The sequence below is a fragment of the Canis lupus genome, chromosome 18 (genome assembly GCF_003254725.2).
Source record: "Canis lupus dingo isolate Sandy chromosome 18, ASM325472v2, whole genome shotgun sequence".
Taxonomy (NCBI): Eukaryota; Metazoa; Chordata; class Mammalia; order Carnivora; family Canidae; genus Canis; species Canis lupus.
The window spans coordinates 31842388-31864811 of NC_064260.1; the positions used below are offsets into that span (position 1 = coordinate 31842388).

The window sequence follows — 22424 nt, forward strand, 5'->3', positions numbered from 1 at the left end:
CCTTGTAAGGAAGGATGGGAACTGACACCCCTGGTGGCCTAGCGGTTAGGACTCCACGCTCTCTCCGAGGAGGAGGAAAGCCTGGCTGAGAGCACATTCATTGATATCCACTTATTCGGCCTACACTGAGGGTTGGCCGTGTGCTCAGTGCTGGGGACTCCAGAACCCAAACAGCCAACCCTGGGGGAGCTCACTGCATGGAGAGACCCTGGGATCCCCATCTCTCAGGCATCCTCAGATTACCTCTACTGCCTAGGGCCCATTCTCTCTAGCACAGAAGCTTCCAGAAACGGTCATTGTAAACCAAAAGCATCCCCTACGCACTCTGACTTTCTTGTTTACCCATCTCGTGGGGGCCACAGCACCTTGACAGGTCCCTATTCCAAGCATGCCTCGTGTCCCCACTGAACTGAAAAAGTTTAATTTAAACGGCAGACCGGCAAATGGCTGAGTCACAAGAGAACCATGGAAACCCCACTGTACCATTGCCATGGCAACTCAAGTTTCTAAAATTAACTAGAAGAAGGGTGATGGGAAAATCCACACCGCCCGCCGGCCCCACATCGGGTGGACCACAGCAGGAGCTGTCCTGGCCGGAGCCCGAAACCAGGGGACGGGGCCCATCTGCCAGGAGGGAGGGAGCTAGGGACGTGAGGACCGTCCAGAGGCGGGAGACGAGCACCCGAAGATCAGATGGAAAATGAGAGGGAGGGGAGGGGAGTCCGACATGAGAGTTTGTAAAACTGAGGACAGAAGGAAGTGGACGTCTTCGAGGAAATTCTCCGCTGCTCTGATGGATTCCAAGAGACCAAGGGGGTCCTGTCTTGATCCTCCGTGTCCCTCACTCACGCCTTCTCCTAGGCAGAGGGCAGGGAAGCAGCCCTGAAAGGCCCTGCCTCTTCGGCAGGTGTCCTGAGACAGCCAGCTGCCGCCGGCGGCCCTTGATTCACAAGCTGCTCCTGGCCAAGGCGGGCGTGTTGGCTCGGAGGAAACCGCCTGTGATCCCAGAGCTCTCTGAAGCCCACTAGGAACTGCCGCTCGCCCCCAGAGCTTGATCTCGGCCTCTGATGCAGAAGGTGCCAGTGAGAAGCCGGGGAGCTCGGTGCTCAACGGCCTCTGCTAAGAAATAGGCACAGGGCAGTTACAGAACTGGCTGGAGAATAAGGAACTTAATTGGCTGTTTAAGGCTGAAAACGGCTTTTTTTTTTTTTTTTAAATTAGGAGCTTAGATTGCTACCCAAACTCAGTGATGAGGATAATTGGAGTGAGGGCCTGGGTGGCCTTTTGAGGACTCCATTCAATTGTCACGGCTAGCAAAAATGTCAGCAGAAGAGCACAGTGCAAGGAAGGCGGGGCGGCGGGGGACAGTCCTTTGGTGCCTCCTCTACTGACGACCACAGAGAGCAAAAGCTGCCTGCGCCAGCAGGCGGGTGCGGGAGCCTTGGTGATGAGTCAGGAACCGGGATCGCTGTTCTCATCGTCCTAACCGTCAAGGGGGAGACTCCGGGGCACTCGGCCTCCTGTGTGCACAGTGGCTTCAGGCAACCTGGGCTCCCCCATTTGGCCCCGAGGCTGCTCCTGCCCGCCAGTGCCCACCAGTGCCCATCAGCGCTCGCCAGTGCCCGCCAGTGCTTGTGTCCAGCAGAAGCACAGGCCTCCTGGCGTCTGCTGAATGGGGCCGGCTGCACAGAATCGCCCTTCCTACTGTTTACTGTGTCTCTTCGCCCGGAGTGTTTGGCGGGAGCTGCAAAATCCATGCTTAGCAGAGATTCTTAGGACTCGGAGGTCAGCTGGGTTCTGGTCTAAGAAGGCTCGGTGAACTCCAGTACCCGGGTCGGCGGAGCCTGCAGCGTCAGCAGCCCCAGCCGAGTCCTGCCACGCTAGCTCCAGTCTGGGAGGTCGCGCACTCCTACACAAATAGCACTGCAGGGAGAGGCTGACCTGAAAAGCCAGGGAGACGGGGAGCCGACCTCGGGCACGCCACTGTTGCTGCAAACCAATCTCATTAGTGGCCGCTGAGGAAACAACCATCGGGTATCCAATACGATCCCCCAAGGGCCCCCCCAGCCTCCCTGGAGCTGGATGTCCCGGCGGGTTCCTGCCAAGTCCGGTGCCAGATGCTGGGACAAGTTACCGTGGATCCCCACATGAACTTCCGAGTGGCCTCCCAAGGTCCAACCCTACTCTACTCGCTCCCCTCCATTCTCCACGCTGCGTTCAGCGAGCTTTTGAGGAAGCACATAAGACGGCTGCTTTGCACTCGAAATCCGACTTTCTAACGATGGCCTAGGGAGGCCTCTCTGATCTGGCCCTTGACTCTTCTACAGCCTGACTGGAGCCCCTTGCCTTCCAGCACCCCATGCTCTCGCTCGGGCATCAGCGAAGGCTGGCCTGCTGGCTGTTCTTACAAATCACGGGCTCCTGCAACGCAGCCACGGCCGTTCTTTTACGCAGAGTCTCCGTCTGCTCTTGTGCTACTGTGGCTGACGAGAGGCTCTAGGGCACACGGAGCCCCAAATACTGACCGTCTGGCCCCCACGGGTCTAATCTTGATTCCTTGAGCAGACCGACAGGTAACGAGCCGTGAGCTGAGAGGTATACCGGCCGCTTTTACCCAGGGTTCAGTCTCTTTTGGAATATGCAAAAGGTAGTGACTGTGAGAAGGTGCTAGAACTGCACAGGAAGTTAACCAAGAAATCAGGAACCTTCCTGCAAGGCCTCCCCGAGCTCTTGCTTTTTGTGGCCTGTGGAAGCCAGTGACTGAGATTTCCCATTGGCAGTGGCAGACGTGGTGTCAATCTAGGATACGAAATACCTGAATGGTCAGGTCGGCTGCTCTCTGGGGCCGCCACCGCCCTGTGCAGCTGGCCAATCCCGGCTGACCCTGCAATCCTGTCTCCTGAGCCGTGCTGGGCCGTCGCACAGTTACGCTTCCTGAAATGAAGGCCTGGTGGAGGTTTTACTGTTCCCCAAGATAAGGCGAGGGAGGATCCATTCTAACACTAGAGGGCCTCCTGGGCACCAGGTCAAGGCACCTGGCTGTTCCAGAAGACAGGAGTAACTGCAGGGTTTGAGGCCGTGGAGGATTCAAAGTTACTTGCTGGATTCTTTAAAGAGGAAAGAATCACCAAGTTCCCCCAAGGCCACTTTCAAATCCATGTATCCCTGTCAAAAGCTCTCCAGACACCGAACACAGGTCAGAGAGCTCAGGCAAGCATTTTTAAACCCTAATGGGGCTGTGTTAAAACCAGCCAGGGAAGAAGTCAAAGCCTTCTGGAGCTGAGAGAAGAGCCAAGCTGGCCTCCTCGGGGAGAGAAGTAAGAGGACGTGACGTGATCAATCCCATGGACGTGATCAATCCCACGGCGGGCCAATGGCGGGGCGACTTGCTTATTCGTTAACCCTTTACTGAGCATCCACTGGGGCACAGCCAGGGTGCCAGGGGATCCTGGGTCACCACAATGGGCTTAGGGTTCCCGGAGAATGGATAGGGCACCTACAGAACCTCAGAGCTCCCACGGCCGCTTAGATTATTTTTTTAATGTATTTTTTGAATAGGCAATTGATGCCTGGTTCAAAACTCAGAAGGTCAGAAAGGATCTGCAGAGAAAAATGCAACTGTTTCCTTATCGGTCTCTCAGCCACCAGAGTCCCCTCCCCAGAGGCAACCACTGGTACCATTTTATTTTCATGTGAGCTTCCAGAACTAGTCGAGGCATATATTAGCAAATACCTAGTACTTTCAGCACATGTCTTAAATATCTATTAATTTTAGTTAATTTTTTTTAACCTCATGAACCACACCAATCTTTTAAAAACCAAATATCATTTCGTCTATTTAATAAATACCCATACAGCACTGCGATAGGCCAGGCTCTCCTTTAAAAAAACAAAACAAAACAAAAAAAACTTCTAATTTTGAGGTAGGTTCAGATTTACAGGCGAGTTTCAGAAATGGTACAGAGAGCCACACCCAGCTTTCCCCAACGTGACCACAGAGTGACGGTCCAAACGAAGAGGTCCCCCTATTTAGAACGATTATATTCACTACGTTCCAGGATTTTCTCAGACTTCCCCAGTTCTCCACTAATGTTCTCCTTCTGTCCTACCACCCAATCCAGGAGCCTGCAGAGCATCTGTGTCTTCTCAGCTAGGACAGCTTGGTCTTCCTTGACCTTGACACTTGGGAAGAGACCGAGCAGTTATTCTGGAGACTGTCCCTCCGTGTGGGCTTTTCTGATGTAGCTTCACGATCAAAGAGAAGACGTGAAGGCATGTTCCCGGGAAGATTGTCGCCGAGGTGCTGCGTCCTGTTCGGTGTGTCCCACCAGAGGATGGCTGCGGCGCGCCCACGGCTGGTGTTCACCACGGTCATCTGGTCAACCGAAGGTGCCACCTGGCGACAATCTTCACCGTCCAGTCTCAGCTTTTCCTTTTGGAGTTCATACCATCTTGGAGGAGAGCCTTTGAGACGATGCGACGATCCTGTCCTTGCTTAGACTTCAGACGTCCCCCCAGCACTGGTATTCATCAGAGATCTTGTCCACAGCGATGACGACAGTCCTGTTCTCATGGTGCTTCTCAGGTTCCCTCATACCTTCTCCATTCACCACCTGGAATTTGTCTGTAAGGACGATCCGCCCCTGCCTCCCATTTATTTATTTATTTGGTTATTTATTTATGTCAGAGAGACTCATGAATATTTATTTTACTCCCCAAGCTATGATCCAATACTATTATTATTTGATTTGTGACATAGGTTGTGTCCACTTTTGGCTATGGGGAGCGTTTCCAGGCTGGCGCAGCTCCTGCCACTGCTCAACGCACCTCCATGATTCTGTATGTTTACTTGTTTACTTTCTGGCATCAAAATACTTCAGACTCTGGTATTTCCTGGCCTTGGACCTGGAATCAACTCTAAAACTCTCCACTAGTAGTAGCTGCGTGGTGTGCTACCTGAAGAGACGTGCCACTGGTTACTTAACCAGAACTTACGACGGGCACTTAGGGTCTCCTTCCAATCTTTTCCTATTATCATGTTTTACAAACCAAAAAAATCCTCGTGGATGGGTCAGGTTGCAGTTCAGTCACTGTTAAACTAAAACCCAAAGTCTTTAAAAGGCCTCGGAGGCCCTCTCTGACCTCAGGTCCTGTCACTTCCCCCCTTCCCACCCAATGTGGTGGGCAACCCTGAAGATGGCCCCTTTGATTCTTTACCCCTGTGGGGACCCTTTCCTGTGAGGTGGGCCAGACTTATTTTCTCACCTCTAACAGAATATGGGAGAGATTACAAGCTGTCACTTCCAATACCAGGCTCTAGAAAGCCTGTGGCTTGTTTTGTCTTGAGTGCTTGCTTGTTCTCTCTCCCTCCCTCGCCTGCTCTGAGGGCCCGGGTGAGAGCTGTGCTGCAGGGAAGTCCACCTGACAGGGACCTGAGGAAGGCCTCCACCTGCCAGCCGGCAAGGAGCTGAGGCCCTCTTCCCAGCAGCCCACTAGGAACCAAATCCTGCCAAGAGAGTAAGCTTGGCTGCTGACCCTCCCTGCGTTGAGCCTTCAGATGGGACCACAGTGTCAGCTGAGAGCATCACTGTGCTCTCTAAAGGGACATGGAGCAAGAGCTACTTGTGTCCAAAGGGTAAAGTCAACTCGTGCCTTAGGAGAGCTGAAAGCAGAGGGCAGTCCCACTAGTCACATGGCTCTATGGGTAAAGGGTTCTAGATGCCCTTCCTTCTTAGGACCGTCGCTCTCTTGGCCTACGATGTCCTTCCCAACATGACCTCCTGTCCACATCACTGGCCTTCAAGACTCAGATGGCCACTATTTTCTCCCTGACTTCTCGCCCACCCCCCAGCCCTCCAACCAGAAATAACTTCTCTGTGACAACCTCCCACGGCCCCTCACCTGATCCACCTTGTGGCACTTATTCCCCGCCTTGCTACAGAGTTACTGGTACAGCCAGCTTCCTACAAAGAAAACCCTACATCTCTCAAGTGTTGGATTCCCATTTCAGTCATGTTGATAAAGTGTTCCTCTCGCTTCCAAGCACTAAGTTCAGGCTTACATACCTCTATCAGGTGCTTCATAATATCCGTAGAACCAGTAAGTGATAATAAGCCTTAAATTATGGGTTTACAATCCACTTACAGTCACAATGCTCACCACACACAGTATTAGCCATTATAAGCATTATTATCACCGCTCAGTATTTCATAAAGAATGTTCTCTTTTCTCACAAGGATTTAGTTCTCTGGATTCCCCATGGTTTTCCTCCTCCAATCTCAGAACTTTCAAGTTGAAAGGAAGTAAGAGATAATTCCTGGGCATAAGTTGAGGGCTGCGGGCTTACTTCTGCTGTTTCTATGTATCAGGTGTCCCTCTGGTGATGCCTTCGCCCGGAGCAACCAGGAGACACTGGTGTCAATACCAACCTCAAGTCCTTGGTGGAGACTCAGGGCAGAAGCTTCCAGGCAGAAGCCAACAAAATGCCTGTCAATTAATAGTCTCCTTATCATTTCTGAGAGTTTGCTGGCCACCCTATCATCCCAGCAAAGCTTTCTTGCAATAGTATCTATGTCCAATTGCACTAATTAAACACATGGATGAAGGAGATAAAGGAAAACTCAGCTAATTGTTATTTTTTTGTTGGCTCCAGAGGAGGAGAACTCATCATCAGTCATGATTACAGACTCCCCTTGTGGTCTCGACAGTACAGACTGAGGCTGGAGCTGTTCTGGAGCATCTTGTCTGATGGCAGATAAACAAACTCTTAACCCTTTCTCGCTCTGTACAAGACTGTTGAGGGAATAAGAGGGGATGTTACAGATTTTCCTGCTTCCTTTGGTTTAGCAGCTCTGAAAACCCTGAGCCCTAAGCTAAAGATGCTGTCACTTCTGGCATTTCCCCCATTACTGGTTCTCTTTGTGGATAAAAAGATGAATGCGCCCCCTGCGGAGACCAAGAAGGGACCACGGTTTTGTCACCTTACCTCACCCTAAACTCACAGGTTTTGTTCGAATTAAGAATAAGGCAAATGCAAATTGAATGAACAATTGAAGAGTGATCTTGAACCCCAGGCAGAGCTTAGAACATATAAAATCTTAGTTCCAGAGAATTCTGGCCTCCTATTAATGAAGAGGAGGAAGGAGCTGGGAGCCTGGGGTACACAGGGGCTGCTGGTGCACAGGGCCAGGTGGTCTGGCCTGGGGCTGGTAGCTCTCTGCAGACTTTTGCAGGGTAAGAGTGACATGATGACCCAAACGGGATGCTGGTAGGAGATAGGCATGTCTAAGGGTGGGACCCGAAGGTGGGGCCTGGGCCAGTGTGGCCACTGGCTGGCTCGCTCTCCAACTCTGGGCAAACCGCTTCCTCTCTCCGTGCCACAGTTTCTCACCTCCTTCTGCCGCCTGTGACTCTGCATAAAGACTTGGCTCCGGCCTGATCTGCCTGTACGTACCTGCCCTATGTACGATGGAGGGATACCCGGGATGTTGTGATCTTCCTCTGACATGCACACTGTAAAATACTTCTGTCTCACTTCAGCGAGTCTGCCCATAAATACATTCAGCCCCAAATTGCTTTAATTAAAGAATGAGGAAATTGCTTCACTTGGCGAAAGGTTCTTCCCGGTTCCACTAATGGCAGTCTGGTAGGAGCTGTGTGTGATGGATTTTTTTTTTTTTCTTTTTTTACTAAAGCCATCGAGCTTAATGAGAACTGGATGAGGGCCATGGAATCAGCATTCGCTAGGGCCCATCCCGGCCCTTCTGGTAAGCTGTAACTGCCTGCAGAAATCACACACCATTCTAGCTAGTAACCACTGACCCTGAAGAGACGGGGCTTCAACGATCCTAAGTAGTCACTGATCAAGAGAGCTTGACCTAACAGAGAAGGGATGAGGCTGAGAGGCCTTTTGGCGGTTTTGTATTTGGAAATGGGAACCTCAGTGTTAAATAAAAACACGATCCCGTAATGACTGCAGTGAGACATGCTCTATGCTTCTCTAATCCTTTGCTCTGGAGATTCTAGAAAGTTCTTGACAAGCACCCAAATATCATCATCTCCTTTGCAACCAGGGGACATCTCCCCAGACTGCCAACACTGAGACTTTGGCTCTTGCCACCAGCAGGAAAGACTGAAGACGGCCTTTTCCTACCCAGTGAGTGGCGGCCCTTACATAATAAAAGGGGTTGGGAACATGATGCTCTGATGTCCAGTATAGACTCTAGCCTCTGGAGGCTGCCTGGCCTGCTTTTGAATCCTGGCTCTACCACCTACTGGCTTTGCAATCTTAGCAAGTGACTTAAACTCCTCAGTTTTCCTCACCTGTTGCACGGGCATAACAGCAGCCACATCCTGGGGTGTTGAGAAGGTCGGACTTGGTCTTTATAAAGCTCGTAACACAGTGGTAGGAAAACAGCCCAGGAGCTCAGGGGACATCTGTGGCCACCCCTGGAGGTACCGCCATCCTACTACCTCTGCAGTATTATTCGTCATGCCCTCCTATCAGGGCCTTGCTTCACGGGCTGAGATACCCCTGGTATGTCCATCTGCAGCAGGAGGGCAACCTCAGAAAAACAAGCAAGGGGAATAAATTCCACGTGCCGCCTCAAGTGAGGACTAGAAGGATTTCTAGCTCTTTTTTCTTTCCAGCTTGGACAAACAGGAGAGTGAATGAGTGGCACACTGCACAGGTCATAGGGTCGGAAAGAGCAGGGTTCAAACGTCGCTCTGCCATTAGGCAAGCGGCCATGGGCAAGTTCCTTGGTCTCAGATCTCAGTGGCTAGACGGGAAAGAGAGAATAATGCACGTCAAGAGCTTAGCATACTGAGCGGCCTGCAGTAACGGCTCAATCCAGGAGATGCTGTTCTGATCATAGGCTTGTTATAACCCAGCTCCTACATCCCGCACGATAGGAAGGGAAGCCCAACGGAGGGTGTGAGACACGGGCTGCACTTAAAACAAAGCGGCCTGTGTGCCAGGCTTAGGCTAGGCTTCCTTGCCATAGCAATGATAATCCGAGGTACTGTCCAGTCGGCCCCCTGGACAACGATGCATGCCATGCCGAGGGTCCAAGAAAACCAGAAGTCTACAGAATTAAGAGGATACCTGAGCAAGAAGACACCTGTGACTTTCTCCTCTATGTTTCTGGGAGCTATTTGTTTGGGGAGGCTTTGCTAATAGTCTGAGAGACTAAAACACAATGCAGGCTCCCTGAGCTAAGCCAGCTAAAAGTTTAATTAAATACAACTGCTTGCTGTGCGTTCCTTTCCCAAACGGCCTCATACATATTCATCAGGGTAATTATGGTAGTGAAAAAATCCACGACTAATTATTCCGTGCCCCCCATCTTTCACATGCCTAGAATTTTTGCATAATTACTGTTGAAATTAATTGCAAGTTAGTTAATTTTATACTTTGTTCTTTCAAAACTTAATTGAAAATTAATTTAAAAGATACAAAAAAAAAAAAAAAACCCAACACCTCACACCAAAACCAAAACACAACCCAATAACCACACAACAAAACCCCCATCACCACCCATGATGGCAAACAACCTGGTTACTGAGAATTACGATGTGCATTAAAAACGTGACGTGATGACTTCTAACTCCAATGCAAGGTTGTTCGCGTCAAGCTATAATAAGAGGTCAGTCTCATAAACGTCCCTGGAGTCATACGGCTATTTTTCTACCATCTAGCAACAAAGACAAGATTTGTGGTGGGTGGGGAGGCCTGCCAATGGTCTGGCTATCTTCTGGCGATGGGCTTATCGTTCTACGTTCTAATAGTAATTACACCTCCAGCCTCAGAGGTCAGCATGTGGCTCCCATTATTGCCCCACCCAGCTTCCACCCCCAGATGTCTCTCCCGATTACCCTTTTCAGGACCCACTGCAATCCTGCACCCAGAGCACTTCACTTTCGGGCTTCACAAAACAAAATGTTTCTCTCTCCCCAGTCTGTCACCGTGCTGGGCGAGCACCAGCTCCATGACTGGCTCACTCCCATTAACCCCCGTTCCCATGATCCGTTCTGTGTGGGACCTGAAAGGAAACACTGAGTGCCCACCCTGTCCTGCATGTGGGGCTTGGGAACACACATGAGATTCACTTAACTGCAACACTTAACGCAGTGCCTGACACATCCCAGGTAACCAACCTACCAATCAATCCATAGTTACGGGGTGCCTGGGGGGCTCAGTGGTTCAACGTCTGCCTTCGGCCCAGGGCATGATCCTGGAGACCCGGGATTGAGTCCCACATTGGGCTCCCTACATGGAGCCTGCTTCTCCCTCTGCCTGTGTCTCTGCCTCTCTCTCTCTCTCCGTGTCTCTCATGAATAAGTAAATAAAATCTTAAAAAAAAAAAAAATCTGTAGCTCTTGATTGATTGAATGAACCAAGAACGCTGCCGGGACGCATAAACTCATAAATAAAGAACTCCTGGCTGGCCCGTGAACGAGCATGCCCAGCCCCCCTTTCACGAGAGCAGGAAAGGTCAGTTCAGAGAGATTACGTGTGTCTCGAGGCCACATAGCCAGTAAGTAGCAAAGCTGGCATGTGTTGCCACTCCTTCCACCCCTCCACCCTCCTCTGGATGCCCTCCCTACCCTCCCGACAGTCTGGATTTTCTCTTCTACCAGCCACAGTATCTTAGTTGCATACTGTCCTTCACCCCGAGTCCCAAGACCTGTTGGTTATGGCCTGAATATCTGTGTCCCCTCCCCCAAATTCACACGTTGAAACCCTAAGCCACACGTGATGCTATCTGAGGTAGGGCCTTTGGGGGGCAATTAGGGTTGGATGAGGTCATGAGGGTGGGACTCTTCTCAGAGGATCTGCACCCTCCGAAGAAGGGGACACCAGAGAGCTTGCTCGCTCTCTCTCTCCCTGCCTGGTGAGGACCCAGCAAGAAGGTGGCCCTCTACAAGCCAGGAAGACGGTCTCAGAGGAACCAAACTGGGCTGCACTTGGACTTCGCAGCCTCTCCAACTACAAGAAATAAGCATCTGTTGTCTAAAGCACCCAGGCTATGGTATTTAGTCACAGGAGCCCGAACAGATATAGCACCATTCCACAGTTTTACTGAATGACCTTGGTCACTGACCTTGGACATTTTGGACTGATTCAAGGTGAAGCTGTGAGAGTATGAGGAAAAGAAGTGAAAACCAAGTCAAGGGACGTCTGGGTGGCTCAGCGGTTGAGCATCTGCCTTTGGCTCAAGGTGTGATCCCAGATTCTTGGGATCAAGTCCCACATCCCTGCGGGGAGCCCGCTTCTCCCTCTGCCTGTGTCTCTGCTTCTCTGTGTGTCTCTCATGAATAAATAAATAAAACCTTAAAAAAAAAAAAAGAAAGAAAACCAAATCAAGACAAGTCTTTGTGGCACAAAGGAAGCTGGACAGGGTGCTGTTAGGAGGCTGGGGCTGCCACACGCTGAGCAGCTGCCGTCACCCCACCTGGCACGGGACAGAGCCCATATATATACCCGCTAACAGGGTCCTCAGCCAGGGAGCAGACAGGTCTTCAATTGTACCGCAAAGGCAAAGAATGAATCAACCTGTCACTGGGTAGAGGAGGAGGAGAAAGAGGCGGAAAGTCAATTCACAGAGCACAAGGCCATTGATGGTTTTTTCCTTTTTTTGAATCCATGAAAATTATGTCCCTTAAAGGTGAATCCTAGTGACCTGGGCCTTCAGCCATTTCAAGAGGACTCATCCTCCAAGAGACAAATAAGGTGTGGGGGTCTCTTAGGACCCTAGGAGCAGGGGGATTCCTGAGTGGCTCAGCGGTTTAGCACCTGCCTTCAGCCCAGGGCATGGTCCTGGAGTCCCGGGATCGAGTCCCGTGTCAGGCTCCCTGCATGGACCCTGCTTCTCCCTGCTTCTCCACCTATTTCTCTGCCTCTCTCTCTCTGTGTCTCTCATGAATAAATAAAATCTTTAAAAAAAAAAAAAAAAAAAAAAAAGACCCTAGGAGCAAATTCCCCAAGAGGAATTCTTTAGAATTCAGGATCCCCAAAAGAAGAGGTACTTTAAGAAAGAAGGTAGGTGATAGGCACGTGGATAAATTTTTCCTCCACATGTTAAACAGCTGGTTGGGAACCCAAGTTATGTTTTCAGAAGTAGCCATGAAGTTTCCGGGTACCATGTGCACATCAGACTACACTGCGGGGAGTCTGGAGATTCTCAGCAGGTCCTGTGAAGCAGCCGTGCAGAGACGGAAGCTTGGTGTCCGGGTGACAATGGTTGTCAGGTGGATGCCATGCAGGGCTGGCTCTTGCAGAACCATCCTGCCTTGTGGGAAGGAAAGGGAGGGCTGGGGCGGGGAGGTAAGCAGGTGGGTCACCATCTGGAAGGTCCCGAGGGGCTCTCAGCCATCAGGAAGTCAGTCCCCACGGCTGACACAGTAAGGTGTCTGTGGTATGGTGGCTTAGTGAAAGAAGGCACTTTAGGGGAAAACATGTATTTTTTTTAAGAGCGGGATGTCACTTTGGGGGATGAGGAAATATGCATGCTGTGTGTGTGTTTTTATTCATTCATAAAAAAAAGATACAGAAGGCTGCGAAGTAAAATGTTAATAGTGGTTATCGTTGGATGGATGAATTATCAGTGGCTTTTTGGTGTTTTCTGAGTTCTTTTTTTTTTTTTTAAGATTTTATTTATTTATTCATGAGAGACACAGAGAAAGAGGCAGAGACACAGGCAGACACAGGCAGGGAAGCAGGCTCCCTGATGGGAACCCGATGGGAGATTCGATCCCGGGACTCTAGGATCACGCCCTGAGCCGAAGGCAGATGCTCAACCGTTGAGCCACCCAGGCGTTCCTCTGAATTATTTTGTAATGAATTAATGTTTTGCCTCCCTTTGATCTCAGGGCAATCATCCCCTCCTCAGGGAAGCCCTTGACAACCTTCCTGATCAGGACAGGTCTCCTCATTTGTGTTCCCTGGAAAGAGTTAGCTCTCCGTCATCATGGCACAAACCACAGTCACAGTTTTACTATGATCTTGTATGTAGTGTGTGCCTCCCCCAGGAAACCCTGTGCTCCATAAAGACAGGGACCACAGTGGCTTTTGTTTCATTCTTGTGGACATTTTTGTTCCCAGCATCTAGTAATCGTTAACGATAATTAATAATGATAATAATGCGATCAACGACAGTAGCAGCAAAGGTGGCCGTACCGTTCGACTACCTACTACAGGCCAGGCCCTATTCCGAGCACTTCAGAATGACGGAAGTATGGTTGGTAGCCCCATTTCACCAAAGGGGAAACCATAACACTGCAAGGCTGTATGCCCGGCACAACCTCACACAGGATGACGGGCCGCGGCCAGGATCTGCACCCAGGCCATCGGCTAATGCGTCCGTGCTCCTAACTGCACTGCACTGACCTTCTATCCAGCACTTCACTCAGCACACGGGGCTCCCCGACAAAGAGTTGTCACTGAAAGATCCATCCCACATTGCTTTTTAGGATTCTCAAAACGTTCTCTCTTTTCCTGGATGAACGGAAGTGTAAAAAAAAAAAAAAAAAATCACTCCCCTGGGAATGAGCCATCAGTATGAAAGAGGTAGTTACGAAAAACCTGAGTTTTCTGGAAAGAAATTTTCCTTTTCAGACATCTGTGCGTGGCTCTGAAGAATGATGTTCCACGTGAGGTTCATTCATTAAAACGAGTCCCAGTGTTTTAACTTCCCCGCGTCCAGGAGGGACCAGGGGCAGGCGGACGGCTGCTCAATGCATCTCTCCTTCCACCTTCCACAGCTGGGACTCTGGGCTCAAGTTCCCATAACTTGACAGAGTCAAAGGTTCTGGTTCCTAGTAAGTGGCTAATCAAAGGGAAAGACATGAGGGGGGCACCTGATGGGATGAGCACTGGGTGTTATTCTATATGTTGGCAAATTGAACACCAATAAAAAATAAATTTATAAAAAAAACACACAAAACAAAACAAAACAAAAAAAAAAAACAAAGGGAAAGACAATCCTTCCTTTTAAACCTTCCCAGGCTCACAGTAAGAGAACCCGACCCCAGAGATCGGGCCGCGCACTACCGCCAAGGTTAAGACATGCTCAATGCCTGGTGCGCTGCGTGAGGGATTTGGGTAAAACCATGGAGGCGTGGGGACTTATCGATTCCTTCCAGGAAAAAAAAAAAAAAAAAAAAAAAACACAGGCAAAAGTGGTTACATCTGCATGGTCTTAGCAGAGCACGACTGTGGCGCTCAAGGGCCCCATGCGCATCGTTAGCTAAAAATATTCACCGGATTAGAACCGCGTGTACTGGCGGACAGGCCTGATTTAAGGTTTTCACATGATGCGAGTTCCCCGGAGTAAAGCCCGACACGCTGGCATCGCTCCAGGTTAACGCAGGAGGTAAAACTGGAAGATTCCAGGCTGCTCCATTCATTTCGAAGCAAGAAAGCAAGCGCCTCCTTTACAGCTTACTGTGTCGGGATTAGCGTGTGTAATGCCAGGGCCACGCTGCATACCGATGAGACGGGGCCTCGCGTCCTCCCGGGCCACACCGCTGCGGAGCCCGAGGGCATCGCCCCACGCTGGCGACTTGTCCTACACACGGGATGCAAGGGGACGCCCCGCTCCCTTCGCTTCCCATCATTTTCAAATCAAGAGGAAATAAAGTATATACTTTTTTCCAACTCCCTCGTGCCTCACCGTAAGATACGGACACATTTGCTGCCATTTCCCCCATTCTCCGGCTCACGCCAACAATATTAAACAACTCAGTGGAGCCAGATGTATCCGATTCCTGCCAGACCTTAGAGACAGATCCAGCTACCAGGCAGCTATGAAACAGGGCGGCAAACTGTCAGGATTTGATGAGGCCAGCGTTTTGGATGGGGCATATACTTTTCTTTTTCTAGGGGTAGGCGGGGCAGGGGCGGGAGGATGGATATTTTGTCAAAAGGCTGGGGTGGACTAGGATTGTGGCGTGCGTACGTCCTCGATTCAGGCGATGTCTGGCTGTAGCAGTGGCAGGGGGTGACTTCCCTTTCTTTACTCGATGATTCTGAACTCAGGTAGGTACAGACCCATTTTATGCATAACCGGGGAATGAGCAGGGGTGTTTCCCTGGCTCTGCTGTCCTTCCTGCCAAACCTACCATGTCTTTTTTTTTTTTTTTTTTAAGATTTTATTTGTTCATTCATGAGAGATACACAGAGAGAGAGGCAGAGACACAGGCAGAGGGAGAAGCAGGCTCCATGCAGGGAGCCCTATGTGGGACTCGATCCCGGGTCTCCAGGATCAGGCCCTGGGCTGAAGGCGGTACTAAACTGCTGTGCCACTAGGGCTGCCCTTTTTCTCTCTTTTTAGAAGATTGTATTTATATATTCATGAGGCACAGGCAGAGGGAGAAGCAGGCTCCTCGCGGGGAGCCCGATGTGGGATTCGATCCCTGGACCCGGGATCACGCCCCGAGCCCAAGGCAGACGGCCAACCGCTGAGCCACCCGAGCGCCCCAACACATGTCCTCGCCTGGTCACGTATCTGAGGTGTCTGCACCCTGGAGGGACTTAGCATGTGTTTTTCCTTAGGAAGAGTGACTGATACCGGCTCTAAAAACGCACGTTTTCTCCCTTTTTAAAAGTGTTCCATTCATATTCGGCGGTTCTTCCCATGCTCTGAACCTCAGCAGTGAAAAGCCACTTGAATGTTCAAAAGGGATTAGATGGTGGGACTTGGAGGCATCAGAGGGGATGTGCTGGAGCCAGCACAGTGTTGGAGACGGGGCGAGGCAGGTGTGAGCGCCGCAGTGGTCTTTACCAGGAGCTGCGGGTCCACGAGAAACAAGCTCTCGGGGACTACCGTGTAAGGCAAACAACCATCTGCCATACGGTCCTTACAGGAAAATGCAAGACCTTCCTTACTGGTGCGACATCCTGCCATTCCCACCATCATTCATTTTCATCCTAAGTATTATTACAACAGGGGTGAGGAGGGGGAAGGCGGTGACGATGACAAAAGGTGTGGCTGGTGCTTATCAAGGCTTTCCCTGTGCCAACAGCTTAATCAAGGCTTCTCTATGGGTTCTCCACCTACCTCCTCCTAATGATAACCCTATCGCACATACCTATGGCCGGTTATCATTCCCACTTTAAAGATGGTAAAACTGAGGTGCAGAGAGTTCTGAGAACCTGCCCAAGGTCGCCAGGAAGCGATGCAAGCCCAGGAGGGTTGGCTGTGCCCAGATTCCATTCTCAGGCCCAACTGTCAGGTCGGAGTAGGCAGGGACACACCTGTTATTACTACGCTGTCTCGGACGCAACAGTGCCGGGTACGTGGCAGGTCTCGACACATAGGGTATTTATTGAGCTAATGACCAAGTGAACGGGGTGAATCGAGAATCAGCGAACTTCAGAGCGCCGTGGTCTCTGAATACTAGTCGGAATTTCAGACGCGATACAACTTTCTTCTTCGTGTGTCTTCACTGCTCGGAGGATGGGGCTGAACCCGTAGACAACTAGATTTGTTCCCAGTTTCTGGCAAAGGCTGTGCATCAGGGAGGGAACCGTGAGCGCCCGCAGAACAGGGCTGTGTCTCACCACCTCGGCTCCAAGCCGCGACAGGAGGCTTCCCAACAGGCGTCTCCACGTGCGAAGCAGGGGGCAGGCTTCTGGAGGATACAGTAGTGGTTAGGCGGTTGACCAACGTTCCTGAATTCCTCGCCCTCCAGATACGCGGTACGATTAGCCCCCCCACCCCCAACACCACCCCTCCCCTTGAACATTAGACTTGCCCAAGGGACTTGCTGTGGCCAGTGAAACGTGAGAGGTCTAGCTCCCTGGGGAAGCACAACGAGGAGGGCTGGCCCTACGGATCCACATGGGTGTGCAGGGTGAGCGAGAAACCCACATCTCTTGTTTTACTTTATTATTAGCATTATCTTTAAAATGATTTTACTTATTTATCCATGAGAGATACAGAGAGGGAGGGAGGGAGAGACACAGGCAGAGGGAGAAGCAGGCTCCATGCAGGGAGCCCAACGTGGGACTCGATCCCTGGTCTCCAGGATCATGCCCCGGGCCGAAGGCAGGCGCTCAACCGCTGAGCCCCGCAGAGATCCCCACATCTTGTTTTAAATGCTGGGGCTCGGGCCTACATGTTACCACCACATGGGGTGGCACATACTGACTGACCCAGGGGGGTGACTTACAGGAACACAACACGCAGGCCCCGCACCCAAGGAGCTGGGGCGAAAGCCACAGAACACGCACCTATGAGGCAATGGAGGGAAGGGAATTCACGTGCGAGCAAGTGATCCGAAGGGGCTTCTGCAGCTGCTTCCTCAGGATCTCAGGGAGAGCTCACCTCTCACGGTCCTCATCCGGAAGCCGAATAAGGTCACTCTTCCCCGCTGACATATTTTCACGTTACAAGTGAGGCCACTAAGGGGGGAAATGACGTTCCCAGGGTCTCTCTGGCAAGTAGCACCACTAAGGCGTGAACCTCGCTGTCCGAGACTCCAAAGCCTCACGCGCTTTCCCAGCGCAGCCAGCGGGAGGTAAGTCTGTCCCGAACGGCACGAGGCCAGGGGTGGCCCCGGCCGGGAGTGCTGCCGAGCCACGGCAACAAGCGGTGGCCAGAGAAGGTTTCTGATGGGGGTTCTGAAGGTTTCTGAAGGTTTCCAACCAACTCCTAAAACACGTGATGCTCATAAGAGGGCAGCTGGGGGCGGCGGGGGGGGCGGGCACGGGACGGTGTAGAGCCCACAGAGGTGGCCGACACGAGGGCGCACAAGGAGCCGAAGCTTTACGTGACAGGCTGGGGGGTCTGGTTGTCATAACCGGTGGTAAAGGGGTAAAACCAACGTTCCTGAAAAGCCGGGGCAACTGCAGGGAGGACGTGCAGCAGCAGGGATGGGGCCGGAGGAGCTGTTCTGGTGGCCAGGCAGGGGGAAGGCGGGCCTGCGTGAGGACAGACGCCGAGGACACGGGAAGGGAGGGAGAATGGGCCCGGCGGCTGCCAGGCATCAGGCTAAGCGACCTGTACACGGCAGCTCACAGAGGGGTTCCCGCCCTCTCTGGAGACGCAGCATTTCCCCACTTCATAAACCAGGAAGCTGAGGCTCGGAGCCATTCGGTGACTTCCCCCGTGCGACACAGGTGACACGATCCTGGGGTAGTAGCTCGTGTGGGGCAGGTACCGTCCCAAGGACACGTCTCATGCGCTGTTTCGGTCTACACCGTAGGTACTACGGTTATCCCCGTTCTCCAGAAGCAAAACAGAGGTTCAGGGAAGTGAAGCAACTTACTGTGACCCACACCCAGCTGAGCGGCAGCAAGTGTCTACCTGCGAAGCCACTTCGGGCGGGTTCCTGAGTCCCTGCTGGGAACAGGGTGCTCGGGACAGAGGTGGGCCTCTGAGGCTACCTGCCCAGGAGCACCCACGCCATCCCGTCTCAGAAGGGAGCCTCTGCCCCCCTCCCCCGAGAGGGGCTCAGGGCTGAATCACGTAACAACACATCTAAGGAACGTGCCACCATCAACGTACCCAACGCAGGCCCGCCGAGGAGGGTGGAGGAGAGGCAGGAAGCCTTATCCGACTGCGCAGACAGATGCCATGTGGTTTCGCCCTGGAGACCAGGGCAGGATCATAAGTTACCGCACGAAGGGGCCCCGCGCTGCTGTGTGTGACCCAAACCCACTCAGAGGGCACCTCGGCCACCTCTTCTGGTTTGTGGTAGACCGACGTGCTCAGAATTGGATTTTTCAATAAACCACTCATCCTGCGGTTATCCTGCACAGGGCAAGTCAGGTCGCGGGCTCCCAGCACCAAGGCGGCCTGCGCTGGGAGGCGAGGGGGCTGCAGCGCCGCTCGAGTCCGGGCCGTGTGCTCGGCGGGGCCGGGGGCCCTCGGAGGAGCTCCACCTGGGCCGGCGATAACCGAAATCGCATTCTTTGACCCTCCGGTCCTAGAAGCTATCACTGCCCCCCATTTTCGGACGGGTCTCCTGTTCTCCTCCCCATCTCTGCCTGACTGCTGGAGGCCTGCCTCTCGATTCTTCGGGGCTGGGAACCAGCTGCTGACCCCGCACTCACCGGGCTTATCGTCACACGCGCGCCCACTTTCCTCCAAGTGGGACCGTCACTTCCCAGCATCAGCGTGCCCGTGATCGCGACCGTGAAAACGTTACTCGCTGGCAGGCCGGCACCGTCCATTACGGCTTGAACACTTTCCTGCGCGGCCACGGTTTCTGTGTTCCCTGGAATTCACACAGGCTTCCCCCCCGCCCCACAGGGTGCTACGGAGCTCTCACGAATCCAAAGACGATGACATCCCCAGCTTTTGCAATCTCCTCTACCTTCGAATCCATTCTATCCCTAACTTTTCTTTTTTTAACGATTGTATTTATGTGAGAGAGGGAGAGAGAGCGTGCACATGCACACGAGAAGGGGGAGGGGCAGAGAGAGGCAGATCGTGTCCCCCTCCACCCCCCGCTGAGCGGGGAGCCAAATGTGGGACTTGATCCCAGGACCCTGACATCATGACCTGAGCCAAAGGCAGATCCTTAACCAACTGAGCCACCCAGGCGCCCCCATCAGTGTCTTTTCATAGAAACGACCCCACAAGCGTGGCCCACGCCAGGTGCATGGGGGCTCCTGGATGCTACCCAGCCACCCGAGCGATGCCCTTCACGGCATCCTGGAGGGCCTCGTCCACACGCCCCCAGATCGGATCCCCATCTCCCCGAGCTCCTCTATCCTGCGTCTTCCTTTCTCTTGCAGTCCTCCCTTCGTTTTGGTGGAGTGTGCTCCTTAGTAGCGCTCTGGAAGGGCTGTCTACAAGTCTCTCCCTCCTCACTTCTGAGGATGTCCTCGTGGTGCAGAATCTGCAATTATTCACTTCAGAACCGCTGACTCACATCCAGTGTTACTAAGAAGTCTGATGCCGTGTTGCTTCTTGAACCTTTGTATTTAAACCTATTTTTAGTCACGTATTTCTTTACTTTTGAATATCCTCTCCAGAAGTTTGTAGGATCTTCATTTGGCCCGATGTTCTGGAATCTCCTCCTGGGGGCGCTGGGTGGGGGACCTGGTGTGGTTTACCCTCATTCACAGATCTGAAGGGTATTAGCTGGGCCCCTTCCCATCTGGAAACTCTGTCTCTGGTTCAGGGGGGATTTCCTTCAAGGTTTTCTTCTCTTCTCTCTGGAAGTCCTATCATTCAAGTGGCAAATCTAACCATGTCCTTGATTTTTTTTCTGATCTTTTCAGTCTTGTTCTGTATTTCTTTGTGTTTTTGTACTTCCTGGGATAGATCCTTAAATGTGTCAAAACTTTTTCATTTTTTAAATTTCTGGGTTCTGGGCAGCCCGGGTGGCTCAGCGGTTTAGTGCCACCTTCGGCCCAGGGTGTGATCCTGGAGACCCGGGATCGAGTCCCACATCGGGCTCCTTGCATGGAGCCTGCTTCTCCCTCTGCCTGCTCTGCCCCCCCCCCCTTTCTCATGAATAAATAAAAATTTAAAAATCTTAAAAAAAATAAATAAATTTCTGGGTTCTTTCCTGTTGGCTCCTTTAAGAAGGGAGAGGGGGCATCCTGTCTTTATTTTTATTATTATTATTTTTAAGTTCTCTTCATATAGCCTGTTTCCCTATAAGGTCCTTGTCCCTTCTCTTGCCTTCTCCTCTCTCTACCTCCCTGTGTGTCTTTCATATTCGAGGCTTTCCCCAGGTGGTGGGTGGTTCTCGGCTGCCCACTCACTTCTACGCATGGCTAAAAAGCTCCTGGCTGAGGTCTGCTGACTGCAGGCTTCACCATATGAGGATTCCATTGGGGATTTCCAATCCTTTAAACCGGTGAGATTTCCCCCAGAAAAGACTCTTCTGAACTGACTGGAAGGAACTGGCTAACTATTCTGGGAAATGGCCTGAGGAAAAAGATGAGGGCTTCCAACAGTCACTATGGCAACTGACACGAAATCCACTTTCAGGAAGGAACCCCCATCCTCAACCAGGTATTCCAGAGACCTTGTGCTTTGCCTTCCCCAGAGAATAAACTCTGGGTGGGAGGGGGCAGTCACCCCAGCCAAGGCCCCCAGGGGGGAGGTGGTCTGCAAGCTGACAGCCTCCCGATGAAATTCCAACAGATGCTCCTGTGGTTAGCCCCACTGTCAGCCCGCTGCCAGGGCTGGCCTTCTGGAAGTGGGTTTGGGGGCTTCTCCTGTGTGCCAGAGAGGACTGCATCTTCTGAGCCCACTAAGTCTGTTTCTGCTCATGCATCCGTGCTCCACCTTCCACATCTTTATTGCTGTTGCTGTTTTGTCTTCTCCTCTGCTCTGTCCTTGTGAGTTCACCCTTTAAAATACCACTTGAGCGGACTGTCAGAAGGAAGCAGAGGTAAATGTGTGTGCCTGGGCTGCCAATTTAAACCAGAAGTCTTTTCTTTTAAATATTTTATTTAAATTCAATTTGCCAACATACATAAACCAGAAGTCCTGAAGGCAGGTCGTCCTAGCATGTCCTCCCCTGAACCCCAACTATCTAAGGCACGTGGGTTTTCAGGGAAGTGCTCCCGGGTGTCCGTGTGGTGGAGACCAATCTCTTCCTGGCGTGGTGCTCTCTTCAGTGTGGAGAGGACACTGGGCCAGGAGTGGGTAAGGAGGGGTGTATCCTAGCTCTGATTCTACTCCTGGTTATCCTCGGTCTCACCTATGGGCTCAGGATAACAACCCCCAACCCTGCGCACTTTCAGGGTTCTAAGTAGGATCAGATGGGATAACGCGTGTGAAAGCACTTCAAAAAGCATGAAGTACTATCCAAACAGAAGGCTTTGCTATTACTTAAAGACTCAATTTCATCTCCCGAAATTCAATCTAACATTATCTCGGCCTGTCTTCTGGGGAGAGAGGCTGGTCTCTCATCTTACAAATCACCCTTGAGACGTTCAAAAGAATGTCCGCTAGTCACACAGACACACAGGATAGTGTCTCTCCACTAACACGGTCACATCAATTGCCCAAGTCGGCCAGGCTCCACATTACCCAAAACAATCAATCCAGAATCCAAGATCATGTTCACCCAAAAGGGATGAGTGGGTCATCCATTCCACAGTGGGTCTGTCTCTCAGCTGGGGGTCCATTCCACAGCGGGCCTCTCAGCTGAGCTATATAACTATCTTGAGTTAGGTCGGAAAACAGAAAACAGAGTGGCTAAATACATCCAAACAATAGACATCTTAAGCCCATGCAAAAAAGAGTGAGGAGGTACCTGTATATGTGGGGACGCAAAAAGCCACCCACTGTCTAGTAGGCGATAAAAACACGAAGCAGAACCATGTGAACGATTCTCTCTTTAGAGTGAAACAACAAAACCTTATATATGGATATGCACTCATCTACGTACCTACATATTTGTGTTTTATAGATACACACACACCTAGAAAGGTCCTGGCTGGGTTCTCA

At 51.6% G+C, this 22424-nt stretch overlaps 1 protein-coding gene and 1 long non-coding RNA gene across 4 annotated transcripts in view; one reads left to right on the plus strand and one right to left on the minus strand.

Annotated features, from left to right (window-relative positions):
• LDLRAD3 (low density lipoprotein receptor class A domain containing 3) overlaps positions 1 to 22424 on the minus strand; it is a 232808-nt gene that overhangs the window by 15427 nt on the left and 194957 nt on the right. The gene's annotated exons all lie outside the window — the stretch shown is intronic.
• Positions 532 to 4756, plus strand: LOC112663488 (uncharacterized). Its single transcript, XR_003139288.3, has 2 exons — positions 532 to 3317; positions 4122 to 4756. It is a non-coding gene; the product is annotated as an uncharacterized LOC112663488 (long non-coding RNA).